General features: G+C 42.6%; 1 long non-coding RNA gene and 1 pseudogene across 2 annotated transcripts; one reads left to right on the plus strand and one right to left on the minus strand.

The window, feature by feature from the left end:
- Positions 1-968: 968 nt before the first annotated feature.
- On the plus strand, positions 969-4,468 carry LOC139372902 (uncharacterized). 2 transcript variants are annotated; one of them, XR_011627491.1, is made up of 4 exons: positions 969-1,006; positions 1,430-1,513; positions 1,846-1,941; positions 3,781-4,468. It is a non-coding gene; the product is annotated as an uncharacterized lncRNA (long non-coding RNA). The 2 variants fall into 2 exon arrangements; XR_011627492.1 differs by having other exon boundaries at positions 1,846-1,937.
- A 1,163-nt stretch (positions 4,469-5,631) lies between these two features.
- LOC139373962 (U2 spliceosomal RNA) lies at positions 5,632-5,806 on the minus strand (annotated as a pseudogene).
- Positions 5,807-7,517: the final 1,711 nt, after the last annotated feature.

Here is a 7,517-nt window from a genome sequence, read left to right on the forward strand (position 1 = left end):
AGAGTAGACTAAAGAAGTGAAGTAGACAAATTGCCAGTGAAGAAGTTCTATGAAATGAGTCTGTGTAGTTACTAGGCTTGGGCGTAATTCCGTATATACCAGAATACTTGAGAAAAAGCCATAGGATGTTTTTTCAATACCGTTGAAACTATTTTCTTCTCAGTAAAATATTTGTAGCTACTTTTTAAGTAAATGCCTGCAGTTAACTTGTGCAATACGTTAGGAGATAAAGAACAGCGTTCTTATTTGCCTCTGTCACATTATTATGTAGTTTACGTAGTCCCCCAGGTGTTTGATGACAACGAGAAGAGACCTGAGTGTTCCCGCAAGATGGCGGTCAGTCATAGTAGATACGTTATTTTTTTAAACTGAAGGAATTATTGGATTTCCTCTCCCAAACCCCGACCAGTCATAAAACAACATTGATTAAAACGTTGCTCGGAACGACACAATTTCATGTGTACAACATCTAAAGACCCGCATCACTATCATGGGAGCTTTGCCGTTTCTAAAAGGACGTATTTCGGGGGTTTTGGAGACTTCATTTTTTCCCCCACCCCCATACTGCTAAACAAGGATGAGGGCGCGATTTGCTGGTTGTGGTAAGGTTCTCAAAAGTATGTGAAATCACAAAAATACTGTCTGGACCCTTCTATAAAAAAATGGATTTACAGAAAAATTAGTGATTTAGTGTAGAGGATATAGGGGATGGTTGCATTTTTTGTCAACATCTCAGATTATTTTGAGCTAGTACATTCAAAATGTGAATAGGAACATCTGTCTGTTACAAAGTAGTATTGGTTTTATCTCTCTAAATCAAACAAACAAGGTGTGACTGTCTCAAACACAAGGAGTGACATGTTCCAAATTCCCCCACCTCCCGGGTCAGTTGTAACAGGCCTTGGGGTGATATGTTCCAAATTCCCCCACCTTCCGGGTCAGTTGTAACAGGCTTTGGGGTGATAACTTTGGTGGTGGAAGAAGAGGAGGACCAAGGTGCAGCGTGGTAAGTGTCCATATTGATCATTTATTATCATGAGAACACTAAACAAAATAACAAACGAGAATGAATGAAACAGTCCTGTCTGGTGTAGACACAAAACAATCACCCACGCAACACAATAGAAAACCGGCTCCCTAAATATGGTTCTCAATCAGGGACAACGATTGACAGCTGCCTCTGATTGAGAACCATACCAGGACAAATAGAGAAATAGCAAATCATAGAAAAACTAACATAGACAACCCACCCAACTCACGCCCTGACCATACTAAAACAAAGACAAAACAAAGGAACTAAGGTCAGAACGTGACAATTATTACCTACAGCTGAAAATAACTTTTGGTTATTGGATCGGCAGTCACTCACCAGCATTCCTACCTGAAATACAACTTTCCTGAATTGGATCCTTGGTTTGTACCCCATGAGGCAATTCAACTGATCCCAGGTGCTGCTCCAGGGTGCAGCAGACTGAGAAGAGGTGTGCGGTGTGGACTTTTGGTTCGACTCACGGTAGGTTTTGACCAGAAGCAGAACCTATTCAAGTAAGTTAGGCCACTGTGTGTTGGCTGATGAGCTGCTAGCTAGCAATTTTACATACTAGTGTCAAGTTAAATATCAGCTGGCTAACGCCATATTAGCTTGTTATCGTAATGTTCACCTATTTATCATTGTAAATTAAAAACTCATTTTCCAGATGCGTTTGTAGATATCAGCAATGGAAGAGGGTGAAAGGATTTTCTGCTCCAGCTGTCAGAAAAGGAAAACTATGAAGACAGACAGAGATAGTCAGGGCTGTCTAATTGGAATATAATGAAGCTTGATTCTTTGATGTCTGTCCTCAGATATGGAGAGCTGTGAAAGCCTGTCTGCAGATGAAGAGGTCCCAGTGAAGGTCCAAGAGTCTGCAGGCCCATCCTTGTATGCCATAGGATTTGTGGGTACTTATGTTAGCACATGTTGTACACAACAATACAGTTAAAATTCACACAATGTAGGCTACAAACGTATTAAATCAAATCAAAGTTTATTTGTCACGTGCCCCGAATACAACAGGACCTTACAGTGAAATGCTTACTTACAGGCTCTAACCAATAGTGTGAAAAAAAAGGTGTGTAGATAAGTAAAGAAATAAAACAACAGTAAAAAGACATTTGAAAATAAGAGTAGCAAGGCTATATACAGACACCTGTTAGTCAGGCTTATTGAGGTAGTATGTACATGTAGGTATGGTTAAAGTGACTATGCATGAATGATGAACAGAGTGTAGCAGAAGCGTAAAAAGAGGGGTTGGCGGATGGTGGGACACAATGCAGATAGCCCTGTTAGCCAATGTGTGGGAGCACTGCTTGGTCGGGCCAATTGAGGGAGTATGCACATGAATGTATAGTTAAAGTGACTATGCATATAAGATAAACAGAGAGTAGCAGCAGTGTAAAAGAGGGGTTGGGGGGGGCACACAATGCAAATAGTCCAGGTAACCATTTGGTTACCTGTTCATGAGTCTTATGGCTTGTGGGTATTACAACAGTAGCAGGCCAATCCTGCTCCTGGAGGTCTGCTGGGTGTGCAGGCGTCTCTTCCCACCCTGCACTAACACACCTGATACAAACGTATCAATCCTAATGACTTGATAATCATGTGTATTATTGTTGGGCTGGAATAGAAGTCTGCTCACCCAGTAGATCAGGGAGTACCTGATGGATATTTTTGTTTTTCTAAAATTGAAGCTTTAGTAATAATAGCATAATATTAGCATACTTACTAAGATTTCTAACATTTACAACATTTACAAACAAGGTAGCTTATTTCTACATTGAAATTATATGTTGATTCATAACTTTTTTATTAATTGTTTAAACTTGTTTTAATTGTAACGTAAAAACATCGTAACGACCCTGGGTTTATAAGCGCGGAAATCGACTCTGCCGCTGGAGTGAGCATGCTTTTGTGGCAGTCGACAGCGCGCCGGACCTCGGGCTCGAAGGTTCGAAGGTCGACAGCGCGCCGGACCTCGGGTTCGAAGGTCGACAGCGCGCCGGACCTCGGGCTCGAAGGTTCGAAGGTCGACAGCGCGCCGGACCTCGGGCTCGAAGGTTCGAAGGTCGACAGCGCGCCGGACCTCGGGCTCGAAGGTCGAGGGTTCGAGACCTGCTACCTGCTGTTTCATTACAATAGTATCCAAGATGAACTAGTGTCAATGTTCATTAATTACAGATCAGAATTCTACAATCAAAAAGGTGTGAAGGGGATCTGTCTCTAACTTGTCTGTGTTTCTGTCTCAAATGAAAACGACCTTTTTGTCCAGTTGTAATCTCTCTCTGAGCGGTTTTATTTGATTGTCATGCTGTCTCAGGATATCATCCATTTAGCTGCTTGTCATAATGGCATGCATTACCAATGCAACCATATGTCTACAGTATGGTGGCATTACTGGCCTAATGGACATGTGCAATCAATGTGCCCCTTGTCATTATACATCAGCAGCAGACAATAGCTAAACTCATATTGTTGAGCTAGCTATATGTTCTACATTTGAAATAGATCATGTATATGAGGCTAACCATAAGCCAGATTTGTGACATGATTTATCTGACATTAATTTGTTTAGTGCAAATTCAACCCTTGTATTCTAGGTACATTATATTTTATTTCGGCTCATGAAACATGGGACCAACAGTTGACATGTTGCATTTATATATTTTTCAGTGTATGTACACTGAGTGTACAAAACATTAAGGACACCTTCCTAATATTCAGTTAAAACTTTTTGCCATCAGAACAGCCTCAATTCGTCAGGGCATGGACTGGGGATGATGGTGTTGATGTGAGCCATGACCAGCCTTTCAAAGCACTTCATGGCTACAGACGTGAGTCCTACGGGTCGGTTGTCATTTAGGCAGGTTACCTTGGTGTTCTTGGGCACAGGGACTATGGTGGTCTGCTTGAAACATGTAGGTATTACAGACTCAGTCAGGGACAGGTTGAAAATGTCAGTGGAGATACTTGCCAGTTGGTCAGGACATGCTCTGAGTACACGTCCAGGTAATCTGTCTGTCCCTGCGGCCTTGTTAATGTTGACCTGTTTAAAAGATCTTACTTAACGGGGACTGTCTAATTCGTTACATTTTTTACTATATTGCAAATATTCAGAGATGCAGAGAATGAAGTTGGGTTACTTCTAAGTAACTTTGGCTGACTCCTATGTCATCATCTCCAACACGTGACCTTCTATTCTAGAGCTTTGCTTTGGTGTGGATTGAGGCCTATACATCAGTTGTGTTCCCCTGTTGTATTCAGCTTTCCTTATTTCTATTGTGGATTGTGTTTCTGTTTGCCATCTGTACCGATGAATGAATCGTACACACAATGTGCAAATATTAATATTTTTAAATTATCAGTAATTAAATTTGATGTGGATTAAATTGTTTGGTGAAATATGCAATAAAGGAGAGTAATTGCCCATAATTCTGCATGTTTGTATCGTTGTACTTCCAGTTTTGGTCATCATGATTTAGTGACTGCAAAGAACATTTATGGATCTACTGGGATTTTTAAAAGACAGACTAACTTTCTGTTTTGTCTGCTTGCATTCAAGAAATAAGTATAGTTGTGTCATTCTTTTGATGAACGGATTTGCAATTTTGATGGTATTATTTTATGATTTTTTTTTTTTTTTAAAAAGACAAGTACATTTTCAAAAAGCATTTACTGTTTTATAAAAGTTGTGTGTTTTGTGGACTCTGTTTTAAAAATCAACAACATTGTTCCAAAAAATGATTGTAGGCGATTGAGAGAAACTGTAATACATCAAGGCGGTTGCTCCCTGATTAAATAGTACAAGAGTACACCCTGCTGGACAAAAAAGCTTACTGCACCTGGTATTCCCAGGCAGTGTACCATCCAAGTACTAACCAGGCCCGACCCTGCTGAGCCTCCGAGACCAGGCGTATTGAGACTGATATGGCCGTAAAGCCAGTGACTGTATGGTGCATATATGATCTGTAATAATGCCGTAAGCGAAGGAATAACTCTTGCTACGCTATATCAAGTTTTTGTCACTTGAAAAAGTGCAGTGTGACGTCATAGAAATAATGGGATAATACATAGTTACTTTAACACAGGCAGATGAGTTATAAACCTTGTATACATTTAACGACATATATTTGAGTCTTGTGAAAATAGCAGGCCTATCAAATATTGACTTCAGACAAATACATCAGATAACGTTACCGGTATGTGAGGTATGTTTCATAGTTTATACTGTATAGTCTTCTTGTGTATATTGTGTATATATATCCAAATCATACATTTGTTTTTAACTACTTTATTACTTAGCTATTTGTGTATCTGTTTGATCGTGTGTATTTCACTGTTGAGGAGAGCTTGCAAGTAAGCATTATACTGTACCGTTTACACCCTGTATCCCATGTGCGTGACTTAAACTTTTTTTTAAAGATTAACGCACCATTCACATCAGCTATCATAATTAATATAATGGTGACCGACCTGACCAGCACTGTCTAGTCATCACTGACACTAAGATGAACTTGTACAATGTGTAACTACAATATAGACCATGCTCCTAACAAACTATAAGGAAGCAACGCCTTATTTATATTTACAACGACAGGGGGTGCACCGTTCCTGGAGGTACTGCAATACCAGGTCGATGCGTGGAGTGGACGGAGCAAGCCCCTATTCCATCTCCCTGTTCCAAAAATCTATTTAATATATGGTCCCCAGATATCAGAAATTAAACTGATAAGAACAGATTTTTTTTTTCGTTCGTTTTTAAAAAAATAAGTTTTGTCACATTTAAAAACAGCTCATATACTTTTACATCATTTTTACACATAACAACGGCATACAAGCATAAAAACACATCATTTGACGATTACATTTAAATTTGTTAAAAAGTACATGTTGTTAAAACCAATAAAAACAACCATGAATAAAATGACTTTTCATTGTAAAAAACATAAAATCTGTAAAAGCCATTTAAAATGTGTACAAATGATTTAACAAGATAGAATTGTTCGAAGACATGAAAAAACATGTTAAAAAGTCACTTTGTTAAAAAGCTGTCTTCGATCCTCTGTACAGGAGCGGGGTGAGTCCTTATCAAACTCGCCTCACCCTGCTCCTCTGAATAGATTATCATCCCGTCCTTCGGGGCCCAGAGGAGATCCCTCCCCTAGTCGCATCGCCCTAGGCGCCGCAGCGCTGTCAGGCCGTGGCCGCCGGGACCTAGGGTGTTGTGGGGGACCCTTCGCCTGGGGTCGAGGCCCCCTTCCTTCCGTACCACCCCAGGGCTTCCGTGGCTACCATGGCCACTGCCTGGGGGGTGGTCTCTACGTTTTTCGCTACCAGCAGGTTTCGGGAGGACCACAGTGCTTCCTTCAAGCACGTGAGGGTGGGCCAGAACAGCCTTCGGCCCACCCCATACAGCACAAGCTGAGGTGTTAGGTCCTCCCCTGCTGGCAGACACGGGGTGATCAGGGGTTCTGCTTCCTTCTACCGGTCCCTGTAGCTCTGCACTCCCAGAGCAAGTGCCTCACTGACTCTTCTTGGCCGCAGCCTGGTCGGGGGCACACGGATGTCCTCGCCATGCCCCGTGAGTGCATAACGGCCCTGACCGGGAGGATCTCGTGGTCGACCATCCAGGACAGGATGCATCCAGGATGCCGATTCAGGAGAGCAGGATGGGCCACGTTGCGCCAAACTGTTGTGGGCTCACCTATAGCGAGCCCGCGCACTGGACACACTGGTTCCCGATCCTGCACAAGAGAGAGAAGAGAGCGGTGTTTTGTTAAGACCGTGACTGTTTCTTTTTCCAGTTTAAAATGTCTTAACTTCTGGAGCTGGACGTAGTGCGGGGGTAGCAGGAAAGAGACTGGGGCTCGCAGGTCGACTGGGATCAGCCTCAGGGTCCTGAAGTAAGATCCCAGCCAGAACCGTGCGAGGGCCTGAGTCTTGTTGTTGGCCGGGGAGGTGGCAAGAGTGAGATGTAACGCTGTGTAGCGGCTTCCCAGGAACAAGTAGAGGTCAGGCAAGCCTTTCCCCCCCCTTGGACCTGGGCCTCTTAACCACCTCCCTCCTCAGCCTCTCCCGCTTGCCTCCCCACAGGAAGTAAAAAAGCATCCGCTCCAGGGCTAAAATACTCCTTTGAGGGGGAATAAAAACAGAACTGATTAATAAAAGCACAGGTAAAATCACAGCTTTAATGATTAAAACCTTGCCCTCAAAAGTCAGCTGTCGTAATCCCCAAAAACCCAGTGTCTGTCTTACTGTCCCCAGGATCCCACTCCAGTTACCGCTCCCTCCTCCCCCCCGGTCAAACTTTACCCCCAGTACCCTTATGTCCGTCCTTTTGACTGTCAGAGGTAGTCTGGTCAAGTCTGGGTCCAAATATCTCTGGTAGCGTTGCTGCCACAACTGAACTGAAGCAATTGTCCACTTGGTGTCGCCAGAGTTCCACCGACCGTTGCTTTTTCCAAGCTGTCCCGTGTTGTAC

Source organism: Oncorhynchus clarkii, chromosome 18 (genome assembly GCF_045791955.1).
Source record: "Oncorhynchus clarkii lewisi isolate Uvic-CL-2024 chromosome 18, UVic_Ocla_1.0, whole genome shotgun sequence".
NCBI lineage: Eukaryota > Metazoa > Chordata > Actinopteri > Salmoniformes > Salmonidae > Oncorhynchus > Oncorhynchus clarkii.